Source organism: Cucumis melo, chromosome 12, assembly GCF_025177605.1.
Source record: "Cucumis melo cultivar AY chromosome 12, USDA_Cmelo_AY_1.0, whole genome shotgun sequence".
NCBI lineage: Eukaryota > Viridiplantae > Streptophyta > Magnoliopsida > Cucurbitales > Cucurbitaceae > Cucumis > Cucumis melo.
In genome coordinates, this window is record NC_066868.1 from 17,853,708 (window position 1) to 17,877,279 (window position 23,572).

The following is a 23,572-nucleotide window of genomic DNA, read 5'->3' on the forward strand; positions in this document are numbered from 1 at the left end:
CTTAATCACCTTTTTAGGGTGGTTGTGTCTTACTATCTAACATTATCACTTTATAAAAGAGATTTAAAATCGATTAATTGTGGGCGGTTTTAGAAAAAATTAATGAAAATTAGACTTATAGGTATGTTAGGGCCATTTTTCAAAAATAGCATCACCATCTTTTTTTATTTTTAATGATTTTCTTTATGGAAATTTGAAAGCCATTCTTCATACAATATTTTTGCATTGTTCTCACCATATTACTTCATATTAATATTCAACTCATCTAGACCCTACAAAACAAGTCTCTTTCAAATTTTTGTTAAAGGATTTCTACGAACTAAAATAAACCCTATTTAAAAACTTAGAGAGATTGAAATAAATATTTTTAAAAGTTTATAGAGCAATATAAAAGAAGATTTAAAGTTTAAGAACTAAAATATAAGTATCTAATTTATTAAAAGATTATAAAATGATTTTGGTGTGAATCCAACCTTTAAATATTGTCCTATGAGTATCAAATTAAATATGTGATTTTATTTATTTTTAGATAATTAATGTTTGTGTTAAGCTATTTAAGATAATTGAAGGGTAAAAGTTTCTCTTTTTTTCTTTTTCTTTTATAGAAAGGTAGTGTCTAAATGTTGAATTATATGTATTTGATTTACAAGCTTTATATATAGAAACCAAAATTAAATAATTGCTCGAGTAGATGTAAGAGTATTATTTAATACTACTGTTATATCATATTATTTCATCCTTTAAAATAAAAATACATCATATTTTTATATATATACCGAACATAATTAAATTATTTAATTATTATTAGAATTAATTAAATGGGGTCTTTTCAAAAATATAAAAAAGCACCAAAATATTTACATTCTATAAAACAATTCCAAAAACGAAAAAAGTCCAAAAGCCTACCATGTAAAATATCAAAAATGCCGCATCAACCATGCCGTCAATAGCGCGAGTAATATATTTGCGATCATTTATATTTGGTTATTGTTTGATACACGATCGTTTAGATATGACTACAATTTATACGCGATCGTTTAAATATGGTTCAATATATACGTGATCATTTAGATAAGGTTCAATACATACGTGATCGTTTAGATATGCCTATAATTTATACGCGATCGTTTATATATGGCTACAATTATCTTTTCAATTTCATAGTTTAATTTTGTTACACGATCGTTTAGATTTGGGGACCCAAATTTAAATGATTTTTCTTTTAAAATTTGGTACAAGATTTTTTTAATTCTTTTTGTACACGATCGTTTAGGTTTCTTTACAACGATCGTGTACATTTGGTTACTCCAATACAAATGATTTTTTTTTCAAGATTTTTTATACATGATCTTTTATTTTTTTTACACAATCGTTTACTTTTTTTAAACGATCATTTACATTTGGCTACTCCAATCTAAATGATTTTTTTTCAAGATTCTTTATACACGATCTTTTAGATTTTTCTATTTTGTTGTACACAAATTTATAACAATTATTTAGATTTGGTTATCCAAATGTAAACGCGTAAAAAAAAAAAGAAAATAAGAAAAATGATGGAAAGAAATCGCAGTGAAAAAAAGAAGAGGAAAAGTAGAAAGACGATGGAATGAAATCGAAGCGAAAAAAAACGAAGAGGAAAAGAAGAAAAACGATGGAAAGATTAAACGACATAAATAAAGAATTGAAAAATAAGAAAGATGATGGAAAGAAATCGCAGAAAAGAAGAAAGACGAAATCGCAGGGGAACACGGGAAAGACGAAATAATAGGAGGAAGACGAATCGCGAGGAAGAAAAGAAAGATGGAAGAGCAAACCTGAAATATTTTAAAAATTGCTAACTTTTTGGGCTTTGTTACACGGGCCGTAATATAGTTTACAGTTTTGTTACATTTATGTAAGTTTTCCTAATTAAATAGATATAAATTAATTATAATATCAATCATTTATTTGTGTACATAATTATATATTATAAATGTAGATATTTGTAACTTACGTATTGGTTACCAATTTTCATATAACTCACATTCAATTATATATTATAACATTCATCCTATTGAATTCTATAACCTTTACTATGAGATGTTCTATAAATAGAGGTGTATGGTGAGGTAAAATACACCACAATTGATTTCAATTTTCCTCTACTTCCTCTCTTCTCTGTTGTTCTCTTTGTTATTATTTTGTTTCTTTTTTTCTTATTTCATAATACCATTATAATTACCCTACCATTAATAATAAACTTAATATTAAATAGTTAAAGATAATGTAGTTTTTTGAAATACACCAAGTCAAACCAATAAAGGAAAATTAATGTAAATTATAAAATTGGTCAAAATAATCTATCATTGATAGAATCTAAAATTTTGTTACATTTGACTATAAAATCGTGTTGACATGATTTAAACGATCGTTTACAGTCAACATGATCATTTAACATGGTCAACACAATCTTTAGATTTGAGTTTTTAACGATAATTTACATTGGACCACATGATCGTTTATTATAATCAACACGATCGTTTTCCATGATCAATACGATTGTTTGCCATGGTTAACACGATTGTTTAGCATGGTCAACACAATCGTTTAAATTTAAAGCCTTTTTCCCATCGTTAAAAAGAACTACATAATTGTGTATCATGACCTAAACGATCATAGATCATTCATTTAGACTGTAGTACACGATCGTTTAAAAGAATATTACTCACGCGCGCGTGTGATCGATTAATTGCATGTTGATTGGGTATTTTTGGTATTTTCCATGGTGAGCTGTGTGAGCTTTTTTCGTTTTCAAAATTATTCTATACAGTGATATTTTACCGGTGTGTTATATTTTTGAAAAAATCCTTTTTACTATCCAACTTTCATATATAAAAAATATCTCACTTGTATGTGTTGGGAAAGCCTCTCACCCCTACTATCAGAAATAAAAAAAAAGGAAAAAAATAAAAATAAAAGAAAGCAATAAAAACGGAGAACACAAGAATTTATCTAGAAAATTCCTAACTCAAAGGCACGGATAATAAAAAATTCAACTATGTAAAAATTGAAAAAATTACAAAGAATGCTCTTCTCTCTCCCATGCATCCCCAGCTATGTACAAGAATACTTTTTCAAAGCTTTAGACTACTTGCATATTTTTTTCACTCTCCAGCTAGAAAATAAAAAATGGATTTAATTAGAGTTAGCATACTAAACCTTAAGGGTGCGTTTGGGGGAGGGAAAGAGTTATGGGGGAAAAGGATTATAATAATCCTAGGATTATGATAATCCTAGTGTTATGATAATATGTGTTTGGGGGAAAGAATATAAAAGGTAGTATTATAATAGTATGTGTTTGGGGGAGAGATTATGATAGTAGTGTTATAGTAATATGTGTTTGGGGGAAGGATTATGATTGTAGTAATTTAAAAAATAATAATATAATTTAGATTGAGTTATTTAGGTAGGGTAATGTAGGGTTGTAAGAAAGTAAAAATAGGATAAGATAGGGTTATTTAGGGATTATGATTATTTATCATATTCCTTGGGCCAAACACGGTTTGGCCCAATTTCCTAATCATTTTCCCTCTAAAACCCCACCCCAAACACGCCCTAAGTGTTTATAACAGTGACAAGTGAAAACCAAAGACTGCTTCTTTTATAGCTCACAACTTTGCTAAACTTTTTTCAATGTATAACAAGCTCAATGGCGACTTTTTTAAGCCTCTTCGATGCAAGACAAGTTCATGATTTTCTTAAACCTTTTTTATGTAGGGTAATTACACTTCTATTATTTTACGGAAACCCCAACAAATTCTATTTTAACAAGATATTTGAAGAATCCATAGTTTCTACAATACCCATTGTCTTAACCGAGAATCATAATTCTCAATTTCTATAATTATAACTCACTTCACCATAAAAAGTAAACCACATGGAATACCACCTACCAAGTTTCTATTTTTTGTCACATATATCAATAAAAGCCTTGCAGAGATTTATAGTGCATCTTTCGCCTACTTGGCTCATCTATAAGTCCTTTAGCTATATTGATATAACTTTCATCACGCACCTTGCATAACCGTCAACTAAACGCCCGTGTGCAAATTTGTGGAACTGTCAGCATCACATCTTCTATCATGGTAAAGCACGAACATACCACAAAGATGAATTTCATCTTCTTCAGAGGCAATCACAGTTTCCCCTAACGAGAAAGACAATGTCAACACATTTTATCCAAAGCCTTTTGACCTTGCTTTATTTCTCATGTGCTTAGATTGTTTGCATTCCCAACAAACTATCTTCTGCTAAAAGACTATCTTCTTTGAATCTTTGCTGGAATCACTCCAGAACAACACTAGAACAACTTCCTCGCTTAACTTGCAATTCTGGAACCTAGTTTGAATCAACACATCCTTGACTTGAATTTTCCACAAGCTGAAGTTGTTTTCCATCAAATTTCTCCGCATCAAAGTTTACCGAACTCATAAAACTTGATATATATCTTCACTCTTAATAAATCAGAAAATAATGAGCAATTTACACTATATATTTTCGCAAATATTGTAGTTTTGTTTTGAGAATTCTTGTCTGATTTGGAGATTCAGACACTTTTGCAACCACAAAGTATACTTAGAAATGCAAGAAAGTATGAACTTGATGTTGTGATACTCCTTGTTTGGAAAAAAAAAACTCCCACTTCTACTTTGGAAAATAAGTAGGAAAATAATGGAGAAATTAAAAGAAAGTAATAAAAACTAATAACACAAGAATTTAGGTAAAAAGGTAAAAAAAATTTCAACTAGGAGAAAAACCAAAGACAAGAAAGAATTTCGAATTCCACCACGTGAAAGATTGTTACAATCACAAAAAATAATTTTTTTTATCTCTCGACATAAATTACAAGAACACTCTCTTAAGGCTTTTGACTACTCACACCTCTTTCCTATTCTCCAACTAGAGAATACAAAAAAAGCTTAATTAGAGTTGGCACACAAAACTTAAATTATTTCTAATTAAAATCCAAAGTTTTCTCCTTTTATAAGTTATAACCCACGACTTTCTTAAAACCAAGACAAGCTCGTAACTTTCTTAACCCTTTTAGAGTAGAGTCCATAAGTTTTCTAATTTTTTTTTAATGTGAAACGATTGTATTTCTAATATTTTGGAAAAACTCATCGATAGGGAGGCATTAAATAGCCTAACTTCTGTATAACAAATTAAGATATTAAGGGTGCGTTTGGGGGAGGGAAAGAGTTATGGGGGAAAATGATTATAATAATCCTAGGATTATGATAATCTTAGTGTTATGATAATATGTGTTTGGGGGAAAGAATATAAAAGGTAGTATTATAATAGTATGTGTTTGGGAGAGAGATTATGATAGTAGTGTTATAGTAATATGTGTTTGGGGGAAGGATTATGATTGTAGTAATTTAAAAAATAATAATAGAATTTAGATTGGGTTATTTAGGTAGGGTAATGTAGGGTTGTAAGAAAGTAAAAATAGGATAAGATAGGGTTATTTAGGGATTAGGATTATTTATCATATTCCTTGGGCCAAACACGGTTTGGCCCAATTTCCTAATCCTTTTCCCTCTAAAACCCCACCCCAAACACGCCCTAAATGTTTGATGAAATCTCATAGTAAAAGTTATGAAAGGTCATGATGGTCATAGTATATGGGAGAAAAGATAAGTGTTTTCTCGAATTCAAAGACTTTATTATATATAATCTTTAAAGTTGAGTTTTTTGCATGGACGTCCCATCTTAGAAGGCGCAAATGGAATCTAACACAATTTTTAATAAGTATTTGTGTCTGACCTTCTGGCTTACGTCATATCAACATTAAGTATGCAGCTAAGAATTATTTTTTCTTTTTAATCCTTCAAAAATTGAGTCTTTCTACTCCTACCTCCCTCTATTTTTTTTTCTCACTCTCACTGTTAAAGAGAGTGAATAACAATAATGTCCAGAGTTAATAATAAAGATCAAAAGCATACATGTATAGTAGCAAGAGCAAAAAGAATGAGACGATCAAGAGTGAGAATCATTTAACATTACATAGAAATTGGATTACTTGATGTTAATATAGTGTTAAGTAAACCTATATTTGACGTTTTTAAAAATGTCAAGTAATCGACTGTAAGTATAGTCACATTACTTGGCGGTTTTTTAGTGTTAAGTATATGTTTACTTGACACTGTATTAACATCAAGTAATCTATCGCACTTGACGCTTTTTACGTGTCAAGTAAGGTCGTATACTTGACGTCTTTTACGTGTCAAGTAAAATGTTGTGTTTTACGGTTTTTGCACGTCAAGTAAGATCGTATACTTGACATTATTTACATGTCAAGTAAGATAATATACTTGGCATGTATTTAATGTCATGTATACCATTTATTGATATATTAAATATACAAAAGTTTTCATATTTTATTTTGTGCGTTAAGTACATTTGTTTTAATAAAGCATATCCATTAACAAAATCAACTCTACAACTAGTAGTTACACAAAAAAAAAAAAAAAAATGACAAATAATTTAGTATTATAAGTAAAGCAATAATAATTTCATTCTTCTAATCAATGTAATCAACAATTACAAAATTACAAAATTACAAAACCAATCCAACTATGCTATTAAAAAAATTACAAGACTACAATTCTAGTTCAAGAAGTACAAACTTAATTAAAGAAGCTTAAAACTCAATGACCTTGGATGAACTTGGCCTCAAATAGAAACTTGGATCCCACAACCTAGAACAAAATACAACAATGTCAAGTTAAAATGGGTTCACGTAGCAACATCTTATCAAATAGTTGCATTCCTTATGGCACTGAATTGAAAAAAATGATGAAGAATGTCATATTAATTCATTAATTCCTAGTGGTAAACGTTCACGCTTTGATTCAAATAATTTGATTCTTAATAAACCTTTTACAGATTAACCGATCATGGATCTTTAAGAATCTAAAAAGAAAACTAGCCTACGCACGAGTCACGACTACCAAATTTTCAAACATTGAAATATGTTAAAATGTGAACTTACGGGAGAAGAAATTTTTTTGAATCGAGTTGATTGGTCCAAGAAGCCGATAACATCAACCATGTCCTCAAGCTTTAACTGAATGCCAATTTTTTCTTCAACTAGAATTGTTACCATATCAAAAATTTGTCAAAGAAAAACTTCAATTTTCTTTTAAATAAGACTAGCATAACTTGGATTTCATAAATAATTTTCTTCCACACGTCTGTAAGCGTATCATTCTAACCAACATTTAATTCAACTTGAACATAAAATGGGAAAAATCTAAAGATAAAACAAATTTCAAGAAGTGTTTTCAGAGCATAAACAACCTAAAAGTTGCAACTTTATTTAATGAATTATGAAGGTAATTTGAGATAGGAGAGTTGAAAAGAGTTTGAACTAAATTCGACAGTCATAGAGACACAAAGAAGCATTCTTAGACATATTACGCACAGTGGTACATAATCTTGCAGTCAACACCAATGAACCTTGAAACTTAAACCAATTTCAATTCAAGCAATAAAATCAAAGTTCAAAAACTAGTAAAGAATCTTTAGGTCCATTTCTAGAACTTCAATAATATATTCTAAGTTCAAAACCAGTAAAGAATCTTTAGGCCTATTTCCAGAACTTCAATATTATATTCTCATGTCAATGTTTTCGATACTTCAACGTACAAATAATTTTGATAATCATTAAAAGCAGAATGGAGAACACCAAGTATGTACTAATTTGCCATGATCATCAAGAAATCAAATTTTGCCTACACCAAGAAAGACCAAATTTGTAGTAGTGTACATACTAATCTTTTAAACAATAACAATAAGACTAAAGAAAAAAAATAAGAAAGCAAGAAAGTCATCCCACAAGAAAAGGGTAATAAGAATTATTAAATAATCAAAAACATATTAACCGAAAGAATGTATCAGTCAACAAGAAGCAAGAGAAGTATCTTTCAAAATTATCCAAATCTTGAAAACCTATTTTGCTATAGGTCGCCATCAGAGTCGAAGTGCTGATCGTCGTCGGAGTGCCGTGGGTAGCTGTCGAAGTTTGTGTAAATAGTTAGAAGTCTGTAAAACCTTAGACAGTTTCAAGTTAATTTGTAAATAGTTAGAACTTTTTTTAAGAGGTAAATACTATTTGATTTCTAATTAAGCACTATTTCATAACTTCAAAAGTCTTATATAATCTAAATAATTAGGACAAAAATGGGGTTTATCAATTAATCTAAAAAGTTTCAAAGACCAAGTAGGTTTATCAAGATTATATTATCAATATTTCTAAATGTAATAGATTTCTAAATGTAACAGATTGAGATATCAATATTTCTAAATGTAAATTGAACTTACAGCAGGAGCCGTTCAGTAAAGAAAAATCAGGGTGATGAGTCTTCGACGAAGGAAATCGGTGGAGAAGAGATTTTCTTTAGTCTATGGGCATTCTAAAGTGAGAAGAAGTTTGGTTGAGGGTCGGCTCGGTGAAGAGAGGAAATTTGCGCATGGCTTGGAGTGGAAGGAGGAGGTGGCTCGAGTTGGCTCGGGTTGACTCCGTGACGGGCTTTACATGCGACGAGCGGCTGGGCTTCCTTGCGTTTCGTCCGACGCAGATGGTGGATGGAGGATGCGGCGGAGGTGGCTGAAGCTTCACAGACGACGATCGATTGGCTAACAGATTGCTCATCGACACGCGTGACAACCTACTTATGCAAACGAAATCTGACGCTTCGGCTGGGCCACGGTTGTCGAAGAGGAACGTACCTGCGTGATGAGCGCACGTCGGACGAAGTGTGGTGGGCGGCGGCAAGGAACGTGGGCAGCTAGGGTACACGTGAAGGAGAAGAAGGAGAGGAGATGAAGGACGCTCGAGGATTTCTTTTTTGAAAAAAATAAATATAATAGTAGTAATAATAATAATAATATTATTATTATTATTATTAGTTTATTTTATATTGAATCATATAATTATTAGTATTCTTTTTTTTTATCTTTTTTTTTCTCTTTTACAAAAATAACATTTATCTTCCTTGTTAAAATCAACAACGAAACACCCAAGAAAATATAATCTTAATAACTTAGGATAGCAATGTTGAGAGAATTACCTCGAAATTTTGGGACGTCACAAAAATCAAAATGGGTAAAAGGAAATAGGATAGGGGGTCTATGGGCTGCCGAAAACGGGTAGGAAATTGGTGAAGAAAATCGTGAGAAGAAGATTGGACAGAGGGGGCTGCCAATAATGAAGGTTGTCGGCGAAGAAATGAGGAAAATTTTCATTAAATTAATTTTAATAAAATAATTTATTTTAATAAGTTGACTTTAATAAATTTATTTTTAATAAGTTTATTTTAATAAGTTTATTTAGTGTAATGAGGGAAATAAATTTTTTTTTACACTTTTTATTTTTAAATTTTTATACTTCACGTTTTTATAACATTTTCCAAGTGTCAAATAAATTTTTTAACTATACTTGACGTTGTTTACATATCAAAAAAACGTCAATTATATTTGACGCGAAATAAACGTCAAGTTAAATCTGCACTATACTTGACGCTAAAAAATTGTCAAGTAAAGTTTCCACTATACGTGATGCAAAATAAAACGTCAAGTAGAAGCTAATATAAAATAATTCGAAAAATTTGGTGAAAATTTTTTCCTTCAAACTATACTTGACGTTTTTTTTTGCATCGAGTAAATGTTTGCTATACTTGATGCAAATAAAACGTTGAGTAAAATCTCTCTTATACTTGACACGAAAAAAACGTCAAGTAAAGGCTAACGTAAAATAGTTGAAAAAATTATGTGAAAACTCCCCTTTTTTAAAGCTATACTTGACGTTTTTCCTTTAAAATGGTCAATACTTAACGTTTTTTTTAACAAAAACGTCAAGTATATAAAAGCAGCTAGTGTCAAGTAAAACAAATTTTGTAGTAATGTAAGAGTAGAGATTGAAAGTAATGATGTATAGTGAGTTGAGAATTTAATACATATGATCTATTGAAAGTTGTTGACGCTTTCAATCATACCAAAATTATCATGTTCTTACATTAATTCCCTAGTATTAGAGTAGTAACATGTTGATCTAAAAGAACATAATTATTTTTTTTAAGAACCACTTGTTGTAAGGTAACGGAGATTGAATGAAAACTAATTTAGATTTAAATTGAAGAAAAACACGAAGAACAATAATTGAAAGATTGTTGTTTGAAAGTTATCAATGCAACAAAACACCTAGCCCAAGATTTATTTTAATTTACTTTTGATCAACAACTCAATCATTGATTCATTATGCATATTGTATCCTTGCAAATTATGAACAATTTTTTAGTCGACTACGTCTAGAGAAGCTAGAGTGACGTCCTACAATTCAAACTAATCTTGAGGTTTAGATGAAACAGCGTCAACATGCAAATCAATAAGCATTAAGATTTGAGGTAAAAACTAAGTCAATCAAACAAATAAAAATTGCCCTAATTGAATGTTTTATTTGTTCAATCTTATGCTAGTTAGACAAATGTTGTTAGATCGGAATTGTCAAATCAATGAAGAATTCTAACTTAGTTTTTGTTATCAAGCGAATTATAATTAACAATTACGTACACATTACAATTAGACCTATAACAATTTATTAAATGTAATTTTAACTAATTATCAATATTTCCAAATACATTCAATCATAGTAATGAATTCAAGGAAAGAATTCAATTGCCCAATAAGTTCACAAAAGATAAATATTCAAAACCTCATAAGAGCGCAAATCAAAAGATAAATTTAAAATCTTGAGCTAGATATGAATACCTTAGCTACAATAAATCAAGGAAATAATCAATAATAACGTGAGAAAGTCTTTTATTTGAAGGTTCAAGAGAGTGCCAAGATTGTATCTCAAGAATGTAAAAAAGTGTGTCTAAAGTTATTCGTTCAAAGAGTTGGTGCCTAGGGTTTTTTTTTTTTTTAAATGCAGTGTTATTGTGGCGGCCTGTGTTTTGCACGCACATTTTCATCTCAAGTTCGTAGTGTTGGGGTGTCATGCCATACGTCTGAATTATTCCCATTCTGTCTTATGGTGCCGTGACTAGCATTGTGTGGAGCATCGTGATGTCATGCCTTCAACTTGTCAATCATCAATTTCCTTCTATGTTGACGTTCTGAACCTCCAATTAAGCTTGTCGAGTTCAAAATGAACAATTAAGGTCAAGAATGACTTGAATTAAACTCGATACCTACATGGAATAGAGGTGCAAAATACAAGCACGATCTCAATTTAAATAGAATAAGATAGCGTATTTTCAAGTCTATCAAGGATTAAGTTGTTTAAATAATTTTTTTTGGGTTGAAAATGAGGCTAAGCACAATTAAAAAGAAAAAAAAAAAGAGTAAATAGAAATTAATTAAAAAATGGAATATTTTTCTATTTTAAGATAAAAAAAATTAGAGTCAATTGTTTTACCCCCTGAAATTAAGTTCCCTACCAACCTAAAAAAAATCTTCAAAGACACAGAAACGTACAATTGATAAAGGAACAATTTCTATTGCCTCTTTATTTCGATATAAATCATAGAGTCTATGACAAAAAAAACATAAACAACAAAAATAGTTTAAGCATTGCCAATTATGTCTATCCTCATTTTCTAATAATAAGAATAATCCAAACATAATTTGAATTCCATACCTCTTTCCATTTTCGGATATATGAAACTAATCACAATTCTACCTTTTTATTTTATAATGTTACTTCACAAATTTAATTTATTTCTCCCCATTTGATTGTTAAGCCTTTTGTTTTTAACCTTTCAAAAAATATATAAAACTTTTTTAAAAGAAAATAAAAATAAAAATAAAAATTGAAGAACTAAACGGACAACAACAACTAAAAGAGAGAGTGTATCATTAATTTTATTTAGGTCACATCTTAGTCCTATAAATGAATTTTAATCTTTGGTTAAATTTTAAATTTAACTTTTATTAAGGTAAAAGTATTTTGTAATTCATAAATATTTTTAGTATGATATGATATTCAACTTTTTTTTTTGTTTTCATAAAAATATTAAGACGTGTATGAATAATACTACTAATGTTTTAATGAAATTGAATAAAAAGAAATGTAAATGAAAAAAAGAAGTTAAAGGAAAATGAAAAAGGTAGTTTATAAAGGAAAATCCTCCTTCCTCTTAAAATCCCATCCACTTTTCACCCCCTATCTTTAATATCTCACTTTCATTCATTTCTGTCCCATCAACCACTACAACTTCAGAATAAATTAAATCCAATTATTATATGCCTCTCACTTTTCTTTTCTTCAATTCCCAATGCTCTTTCACCATATCACACTATGCTATATTGAATCCACTCATTTTTACCATAACTAAATATATATTAATTATGTAATTTCAAAAATTAAGACTTAAATAAAGGATTCAATTATGTTTGGTAATAGGAATTTATGTTAAATGGAGGTTTGTTATCTGTTTATTAATTATTAATGTGAGTGATAAATGAGGGTATAATAAATAAGGAAGGTACAATGTGGAGAAAGGGAGAAACAATTCGGCTTTATGTTAATTAAGAACCTGACCTCTTTTGTTTGCTTGTCTTTCTCTCCTTTTCTTTCACCAATTTTTCATTCATCGCTTGCTCTTTGGTTGCGGTTCTCACTTGTTTTGTTGATATGCAACCATTTTCCATATTTTTCAAATTGCTTTCATTAATCAAACAAATTTGTTTAGGAAGAAAATTATGAGTCAACATATACACAAATATTATCTATTACATACATATAATAATCTATTGCAATCTATTTTCACACAGGGAGCGAGTCTAATTTGAAGGTACGTGACGATGAAATTATCTCCTCAGAGCCACTCATATGTGAGCCTACACACGAGAGAGCTTGTTATTGTCTAAAGGGACTTAATTTTAGAGCATTATCTAGTACGACTTCTTTTGAGTTTTTGTAAGATGTTAAAGCATAAACCTTGAAACAAAACTAAACGATTAGCCCAAATTTCTTCGATGACTACAAATTGAATGAGGGTTGGAATAACCAATATTCTTTCCAAAGTAAACAGAATCCACAATGGTATCAACATTTGACATCTCATGACTATAAGGTTGCTTCACATGGGAGGCATCCAAGAGAAGTCCAAGGAGAGTAACACCATTTTCTTCTCATGAAGTCAAGATTGCTTGATTTGGATTTGAGGATGAATCCTTCAAAAGAAGGAGATGATGATATGAACCGACCAAGCATCAAAATATTAATAAATTGTATTTAATAATTTTGATGTAATTTTAGTATTATTCAGTTTAATCCTTTTTAATAACATTTTACTAGGTTAATTTAGTCTTTTCACAATGCATTAGGGTTTTATTGGGAGGCTATTTAATGTCATACCTCGCCCAGCAAGCGGCCTTGACCACGCTATGCGAAATGAAATGCGACTTGAATAGCCCTGATGCCTCATATTGGAATGACAGAACACTAACTTAAGTGCTTATACTTAAAATTAAATAAGCAGCAGAATCACAATTAATTACTTCATTTTCATAACATAAGAGGGTTTAATGCCTCATTTCATAAAACATTAAACATATAATAGTCTTCCATCTTCCTTTTGTTGAGAACATGAACCATTCCTACGCATATACTACTATGATGTCCTTCTCATCTACAACATCACTTGGAGAATATCTTAGCTCATTTCTCAAGCTACTAAGCACAATACGCTCTTTTTATGCATTGACCAACTTCACTTCACAATGCAGTCCTTTTCTACATGACTGACTTTACTCCTTATGTGCACATAATAATTAGCTTCATTGATAGGAATAAGTTTAATAGTTTGCAATAAACATAATGTTCAATACAAAGCATTCATCGCGCATAAAACTTTACTTCACACAAAAGCTTTCTTTAGAATAATCATTCTTTCATAAACGTTAAACATGTAGAAATAACTTTATACTTGAACAAGAAGTTTTAGAAAGGATCTTTGAAAATATTAAACATTTGAAAGTCACTCACGAATCCTAAGTTTCTCTTTAGCTCAGAAGGCCTTGTAGTCAAGCTTCTTCTTGCTTAACTTCTTCTTTTCTAGTAGAGTAACACTAAGGATTTTTGCATAATAATCCTTTTATTGTCCCTTCTCCTCTATTTATACTAATCTCCAAAATAGATTAGTCATCCTTAGTTTCTTATTAACTTGCTAGTTCGTACCTATAGTGGCATACATGTAAGCTTAATCTTTCTCATGACCATACTTAACCTTAACCTTGACACGTAGCCCACTAAATTCCTAATCCTTCATCACATAGCTTATCTCGCATTGAATTTCATATTACTTAGTTAGTTTTGTCCACCTTCTCATTCTCCTCGTGTCTCTTAAACTTATTGGCAAGCTTCAAAACACATATTCCTTCTTCGCATCGCCTAGCTTTACGCGCTTCAACAAATAAAACACTAATTAGATTCTCAAACACTTTCTTTTCAAAGTCTTTTCAAAATCTAGACAAAAATACTTATTTTAAAAAATTGACCCTTCTATTCTGGCGCGAGTTATACATTTAAGCCTTGCCTTTAGGTTGTTTATGAAAGTTTTTGAATAATTGAAGTTTGAGGGATTTTCTATCTATTGAAAGTAAAGAACAAAGAACAAATATAAGTTTGACGTCAAAACCCTAGTTCAGGGAGAAAAACGATGGTGCAAACCTTCTTATTATTTTCTTGTAAAACTAATGATATAGGGAAGCATTAATTTATAGGCAAGCCAAATTAAATTAGTGAAAGACAATTAGGGCAACACAAAAAACTAAAAAATCTTTGGGCTTTCAACTAATTCAAACACTCCTCCTTAAGTTGGTCGTAAATTTAAAAATGACCTAACTTGCTAACACAAGACTTGAAGCTCTGTTTGAGAAGCTCTTTTGTGAGAATATCGATAATTTTTGGGCTTGAATGAATGTAAGGAAAACATATGCTACCACTGTCCAATTTCTCTTTGATAAAGCATCTATCAATTTTCACATGTTTAGTTTTGTCATGTTGGACTAGGTTATTGGCAATGTTGACAGTCATCTTATTATCGCATAAAAGTTTCATGAGCAATTGATATTTCTGACGAAGACTAGATAACACCTTCTAGAGCCAAATTTCCTCACAAATTTCCAAACTCATGACCTTATACTCAGCTTCAACATTGCTCCTAGCAACAATCCCTTGCTTCTTACTTCTCCAATAACAAATTGCCCCACATAAAAGTACAACATCTAGAGGTAGATCTTCTATCAACAATAGTCCATGCCTAGTTAGAATCTGTATAGGCCTTAATACACCTTTTGTCAGTTTTTCTGAATCTCAACTCCTTCCCAGGAGTTTCTTTTAAATACCTCAGAATTCTGTTTATTGCCTCAATCTGTTCTTCATAAGAAATCTGCATGAACTGACTAATAGTACTCACAAAATATGAGATGTCAGGCCTAGTGTGAGATAAATAAATCAGTTTTCCTACTAGGTGCTGATATTTCTCTTTGTCAATCTGAACTTTTTGTCACCTTAACATTCCAGTCTTAGTTAACAAATCAATGGTGGTGTATTTCTTCTGGGATACAGAGATGCTCTTTCTAGATCTGACAATTTCGATCCCAAGAAAGTATTTCAGATTCTTAGGTTTTTAATTTCAAACTCATCCCCCATCTTTTTTTTTAGTTGGAGGATCTCATTGGTACCATCTGTAGATAAAACAATATCAACAACATAGACTATCAAAACTATAATTTTCTCAAACTTAGAGACTTTTGTGTACAAAGTGTGATCAGAATGCCCATGCGTGTACCCTTGAGACTTGACGAAGATTGTAAATCTATCAAACCAAGCTCTTAATGATTGTTTTAATCCATACAAATACTTTCGATGTTTGCATACATGATGGTCAAACTGGGCTTCGAATATTGATGGAGGACTCATATACACTTCCACTTCTAAATTCTCATTTAGTAACGCGTTCTTAACATCAAATTGATATAAAAGACAGTCTTTATTCACAGCAACAGACAACAAAACCTGAACAGTGTTTAAATTTGCAATATGAGAGAAAGTCATAGAGTAGTTAACCCTATAGGTCTGAGTGAAAGCTTTTGCAATTAACCCGACCTTATGTCTTTCAAGAGTACCATCTGCTTTGTACTTAATAGTAAGCACCAATTTTCATGCCACAGTCTTATATCCCTTAGGGAGAGTGCAGATCTCCCAAGTTCTTTTCTAGGGCTCTCATTTCTTCCATGATTGTAGTTTTTCGCTTTGAACATTCAAAAGCAACCTGAATTTTCTTGAGTATTGTCGTAGAGTCAAGATTGTTTGTAAAAGGCTTTAAACTGAGAAGATAAGTACTTATAAGAAACATAATTAGCAATAGTATGCTTTGTGCAGAACCTGTACCCATCCTTGGTGCAATAGGTACATAAAGATACAGATCATACTTATTGATATTTTTTTAACAATCCTTCGTCGTTTCATTCTCAGTAACTTTTGCACTGACCTTATTCCCATCATCACTACCATTTTCATGTGAAATCCTCAGTTCAACACTACCCCATTCACCTATGTTTTCAGGAATAACTGTCTTGGGCCTATCAATTTCACTCATTTTAGTGTCAATATGTTAGTCAATAGAATAAGTCATACCTTGATCTCATAAAGATTTAGAATCTTGAACCAGAGCCGAATGAATAATAGGAGATCCAACTTCCTTTTTAAGATTCCTCCTATAGTAGGTTTTCCAAGGAACTTGGTTTGTATGTAAGACCGTGTTATGAGGACCTGGGCTAGGTAGGGTAACAAAAGTAGGATTGGTAGACTCTAAGGATATCACCTAATTAGACTTTTCACTCTTACTCTCTTTCGAAGTAGGCTAACAAGAAAGAAAGGACGATCCTCAAGAAAGATGATATCCATGGAAACAAAGTACTTACGAGAAGACGGATGAAGGCATTTTATACCCTCGTTGGTCCAAAGGGTAACAAATAAAAACACATGCCTGAGCCCAAGGGATAAACTTAGTTGGGTTAGGGCTACGATTATGGATATAGGTTGTGCACCTGAATATCCAAAGAGGAACATGAGAAATGAGGCGGGCAGAGGTATATAACTCTTTAAGACACTCTAAGGGGTCTGGAGATGTAGGACACGAGAAGACATCCAGTTGATAAGATGAGCTGCAGTAAGAACAACATCGCCCAAGAGATAGAAAGGAAGGGAAGTAGACAACATAAGAGAACAAGCTACTTCCAAAAGGTGACTATTTTTGCATTTGGCTACCTCATTTTGTTGGGGGGTGTAGGCATAGGAACTTTGGTAGACAATCCTTTTGGAGGATAAAAACTCATTAAGGGTGTAGTTTTGGAACTCCCGACCATTGTCACTTTATAGAATAGCAATCTTTGCATTGAACTGTGTTTCTATGGTGTGATAGAAGTCCTTGAAGACCGAGGTGACCTCAGATTTTTCAGAGACAAGAAAGATCCAGGTAAGACAGGTATGATCATCAATAAAGGTTACAAATCATCGTTTTTATGATGAGGTAGTTATCTTGGATAGTCCCCAGACATCACTATGAACAAGTGTGAAAGAGTAAGTTTAGTTTGTATGGTTGTGAAGTGAAAGAAACCAAATGTTATTTTGTAACGCCCAAATTAAGGTAATTTATTCTTAATTATCTTAAGTTTAGTTTTGACTAATGTTGGAATTTTTTTTGGTGTTATTTGATTTAATTATTGGAAATCTTTGATTTGTAGAAATGATAATTAATTAGATACTTTGGAAAAATATTTAATTAATTGAATTTGGAATTGATGATTGAATTTGTTTGTTTTTAAGTGATTTGTGTTGAGGAAATTGTCTTTGAAAGAATTTTGGAGAATTATATATAGGAGTATATAATTAATTGAAGTTAAAGTTAAAATAATTATATTATTTTGATAATGTAATTATTTAAGGTTATATATTTTTGAAAACGTTAAAGATGATGTGAGTTGAAAGAGGGAGGTTCTTTGAGTTTTAAAAGAGATTTGGTTGGGTTTAAATGAAGAGAGAGAAGAAGTTGTTTATTTGGAACAGTTTGGGGAAACAGGAAAAAGAAAAAGGAAAATAATAATTGTTATATTATTATTTCATTAAATAGGCTCCTTGGAAATCGTGGGATCTCACTATTCATCATCTTCTTTGAACCCTAACTTCACAAAGGAAAACCTAGCCGCCGCTGTCGCTGCCGATTTCGTCTCACCACATCGCCATCTCACACGTCGACTCATGTTTGTTATCGACCAACGTTGAAGAGTCGTCGCACTCGCACGCCGTCAACTATCGAACGAAAACCGAGCCACACAAGCCACCGTATTTTCTCTGTCGTCACCCATTTTCAATCGTTACCCATTTTCAGTCGTTGAGCCAAGTCTGATCGTCGTCTAACTCGTCGCCGCATTTTCGAATGCCGTTTGCAAGTCGCACCTCTCGAGCCGTCTCATTTTAGCCGATCATATGCGTCAAGTCGAGCTAGGAGTCTTTCCGAAGCCGCGCGCGAGCCGTCTGCACACATTCGAGCCGCATGCGAAAGGATCCAGCCAAGCCTTTTTCTCCTTCAGCCGTAAGCCGTGTGCGCCCCTTCAAGCCACCACCTGAGCCATTTTTCTTATGCCAAGTCGTCAACCCAGTTTTAATCCTATTTAACCTATTTTTGGTAAGTTTTGATTGGGTTTTTAGCTTACCGTACAAGTATTAAGTTTGGATTCTAAATATTTAATTTTGGATTAAATTGGTTAGATTTTTAGTTGGAAAATCGTGAGCTGTGGAATTTGTCCTAAATTAAGGTTGAGTTGGATCCGACCTCAACTTTGGGTAAGTTGAATTAACTAGATTTTTTTATCCTAAATTAACTACAATTTAAGTTATCATCTTAGTATTTTATCCTTACTGTTTATGATTTTCTTGGGAAGCTTGACTTTGCTATCAAGATTGTATTTATGTGGATTGAGCCAATCTACAAGTAAAAGATTCTCCTACTAGACCTTCAAATTGAAGTATGAGTTTGCATGTAACTTTTTCCATTATGCATTAATGTAGCTAATATGCATAATGTGTTTATGATTTATGATGATTGTTAGTCATGACTAGTCTATGCTTATGATGAATGTTAGTTCTAATTGAGTTATGTTGATGATGACTGTTGTTGTTAATGTTATGCATGAATTATTAATCTCATGATTAAGAATGCTATGGTTAATATTCATGTCATGATTATGATGTTAGATTATGCTACATTTTATGGATAAGTCGTACTGTTAGCTTTATCTATTAGAGTCGTACCCACATGGATGTCCCTCGGGATCACCACCTTTTTATGACTGTGTAGTTCGACAGAAACACCAGTCCAGTATGAGATGATATGTTACGAGTGACTCGACGGGGTCACTCACAACCCGATTATATTAGTGTTTCTTTCAAGTTTCACTAAAGACCAGTTTGTCCTAGGTGTTCCTTATGTTCACCGAAGTCTATTTTTGCCCTAAGTGTTCCTTTGGGTTTACCGAAGACAAGAGATGTTCCTACGGGATCATAGATTGCACATTTTTGAAAACGTGCCAGTTTAGAGGTACCACTTTACAAGATTCTAATAGGAAGTTAACAGTTACCTAGCGAGACTAGTAGTAGGCTCCTTACTGAGTATATTTTTATACTCACTCTTTTATGTTTAATTTTTCAGGCAGAGATAGATGTAAGAGTAGAGGAAAGCTGGCGAAATAATAAGAAGTGATCGTGACATGCCATAGGGGAACACTTTTGCTTCTACCTTATGTTAGTAGATTTTGATTTCAGTATTTATGCACTTTTATTTATTTTACTCTTTTAAAATTAGATAGAGCCCAAGTTAGGAACTTACTTTTAGATTTATTTCTACTTACTTACTTTAGCTTATTTATGATTTTAATGAATATTTGAGATTTTAAATTGAGAAATTTGTTATTTTCTTTTTGGACTTAAGAAAGTTTTATCATCTTTTAGGTAGTAATGACCTTAGCTTAGTATAAAGAGTTGGGTCCTTACATGTTTAGTTCGAATACATACATTAGAAGATAAGGTGTACATCAAGTTTAGAGAAAAGATGAGGAAATAAATCTTTCATATATTGAAAATTAAGGTGACCTAAATGAAAATGCCACAACATATAATCTTGTTCAGAAGTAGTAAAATATGAAGATAAAAGACTTGTGCTACAAATGCTATTAGAAGAGGTGTCATCATCAAGGATGTAGAGCACTCTTCTATGTCGGCTAGTGCCAATTGTACTTAAGAATTTAGAGAAAAGTGTATGTTTCATTCATTTAAAATCAGAGCAAAGTTACATATATATAAAGAATAAAGAAACCCTAGATTGTATGTACAATTATAATAATGAACATATAATATAAATAATATATACCATAACACTCCCCCTTAAGCTAGAGCAAATGTGTCGATCATGTCTAGCTTGTTGCACATATAGCTTATTCTTGCTTCCTTTACAGCTTTAGTCAGAATATCTACCAATGTTCTCCAGCCTTCAGATATCTTGTAGACACTAACCCTTCTTGGATTTTCTCACAAATAATGTGACAATCCACCTCAATATGTTTAGTTCGTTTATGAAATGCTGAATTAGATGCAATATGAAGTGCAGCTTGATTATCAGACCATAATTTAGCTGACATTGTAATACCGAAGTCTATCTCAAATAATATTAAGCTAAGCTAAGAAAGTTAAGTTGATTGTTTAAGTTATTTTCACTGTGTTGTGTTGTGAAAGTCTCTTGAGTTCAAAGTTGAAGCTTTGTGTTAAAACTGGTCTAGGAAGTTGTTCTACTTACTAGGCATTTAGCGTTTATCATGTGGTGTGATACAAGTTTAGTGTCTAGGCGACACCCTCCACTAGGTCGCGTAATATGACTTTTAGGGAGGGACGTGAAACACTGTGGTACTGCATGTCTCGCGCATGCATGACACATTCCTTGGCATTCCCAATGCCTTTTGTAATCTTGGTGCTCGACCATCTTGTACAATGCCTAGAAACTAAGTTCTCAGCTAGAATCTTTCTTTCAACTTTGGAGGTTATTAACTTAAAATCAAGAACTCCAATGATAAAACTTCCTCCGACAAAGTTGCTTAGAATTTTCTTAAGTATCTTACCTCGAAGTTTCAGCTCCTATCGCCAAGTGAGGCGTTCTGTAGCCTAAAAAAACTCAGCACTTCTCAAAGTTATCTAAGAAATGACCTTTTATGCTTCAACCTCGATGTTGGCCTTCTTACTCAACTCCTTTTGGTACGGCCACATTACCCTTAATACTAGACACAATTTAGAAGATTTGACAAGTGGAATGAAGCAAATGGTATGAGTATATTTGAAGCTCTCCTTCTCCAAAATTTCCTATTTAAAGGTCCTTACATGCCTTGGTGATGACACCTCCTACTCACACTTTCCACCTCATGCTTGCACAGCCAACCATTAACATTACTTACTTAACCATTCTACACCCTCGTACTATCTCTTTAAACATCATCCTTGCATGGATCAAAGGCCTTGCATGCTACACACCTCATGCTTAATACCATCAAAACATTCTTGTCTTTGACATGTTCTAATTCCCTTGTTGACAACCCCTTTCTTGCTAATCTTTACTTCTTTTCTTAGTTTAAGGCTATCATGACACTCAAACTATACACTCCAGTAATGACACACCTTTTATGTCACTTGAATCATATTACCCAAATGTCAATTTTAACTAATTCTTAAAATAGAATTCCCTTTTAATCAAGGCTATTATACTTGCCTTAAGAGGTTGTATGATTCAAATTTAATAACCATCAATCTAATTGAAATTTCTTTTCAATTTTCCTTTTGTTATAAATCTTAGCTATTAACCTCAATTCATATGCTTCTCTTAAGTTTCTTGTAAGACTTGAAAAAATTCTTTGGGATCCAAGGTTTACACAACGCACCCAAACTTGAAAGTGCTGAAACATACTCAGCACTTCTGGCCACTACTGTCGGAAAACTCACACTCTAACGTGGACAACATTCAAACATTCAATTGCTTGGTTCCCAGCCTGAATATGGGCAAACTCATAATACATACGTCTGCAAAACTTTAGTGGACACATCTCACGCCAAAGATTTCCCCCTAGGTGGACTCTTTTCAACGCTTGGCTTTTCTTACACTCATATATGCACATAAAGTTAGCTTCTAAAATTGAATCAACATTAACGTGTTTGAAAACATTTTATCAAATATCATTTTAGCAAGAAAACATTTTAACATCCAAACATGCAACAAAACACATTATAAACTTAAAATAGATGGAATAGCTTTTCGAAAACATTTCAACTTTTGAAAGGTCACTCATAACGCAAGCCTTCCCACGTCATTCTCTTTATTCTTAACCTAATGACACTTCTTCAGCACCTTTGCAAAGCATCAATACCTCTTCTACGCATCCTTAATTCACTAGCCTTCAACTTTCTTTCTCAACTTCTAATCTTAAACTAAAGTATCATTTTCTAAATTATGAGGACTCTTCCCTTACTTATACGCTTCCTAAAACAAGCTCAAATACCTCTAACTTTTACACATGTCTTCACCTAACCTTAATTTTAAATCTACCCTAAACTTGCCACTTCAAATTCCACTTAATCCCTCTTGTGCCACATGTCTCACTAGCTACCTACATACAACGATGCAGCACTATTATGTTCCTTAATTAATTTGCTAGCTCTGAACTTCAATGTCTACCTTGTTTTTCCAAATTTCAGTTGGCCGCTAGACCTTACGACACATACTCCACCAATAGAAGTTTCAAAATTCTTGTTGCCTACCTTAACCTTCAAAAACTTCAAAGTTAACCTCCTTACTAACTCTTACTTAACCAAAATCTATTTACAGTGGGATGCCTAACCCTTGTATGTGTCCAAACTTCCTAAGTAGATGCCTATCTCATCTCATTCTTGGCACCAACTATTTACAACCACTAGTAGAAAAATGGCCTACGATGACAGTTAAATGCTGTCATTAAAAGCTTTCGTGACAGTTTTTTGCCGTCATTGTATGCGGCAATCGTGGAAAGTATTTTATGACAGTTCTCCAAAACTGTCACGAAATGTGGTTTTTCATGATATAGAATAAATGTCACGAATTCAATATCTTATGACAGAGTATAACTATCATTATTTATTTTCGATGACAATTAATAATTATCATTGTTTATATTTTATGACATCGGATAACTGCCATTGTTTACATTTTATGACAGTAAATAACTGTCATTGTTAATATTGTATGACAGATATTAAATGTCATTATTTACCTTTTATGACACTTATTAACCGTCATCATTTCACTTTCCATGACATTAATTAACTGTCAATAAAACTTTTCGATGACAGTTTTTTTTTTACATTTAGATGTCATAATTTTGTTTTTAGTCATTGTTTTTCTTGCACTATTTTTTATTGAATCCTATTTTTCACGTTGTCCTGCCATTA

The 23,572-nt window shown here is 32.0% G+C and overlaps 1 long non-coding RNA gene across 1 annotated transcript; it reads left to right on the forward strand.

Moving 5' to 3' along the window:
• The first annotated feature begins 3,201 nt into the window (after window positions 1-3,201).
• On the forward strand, window positions 3,202-5,569 carry LOC127144249 (uncharacterized). Its single transcript, XR_007815843.1, has 2 exons — window positions 3,202-3,315; window positions 5,326-5,569. It is a non-coding gene; the product is annotated as an uncharacterized LOC127144249 (long non-coding RNA).
• Window positions 5,570-23,572: the final 18,003 nt, after the last annotated feature.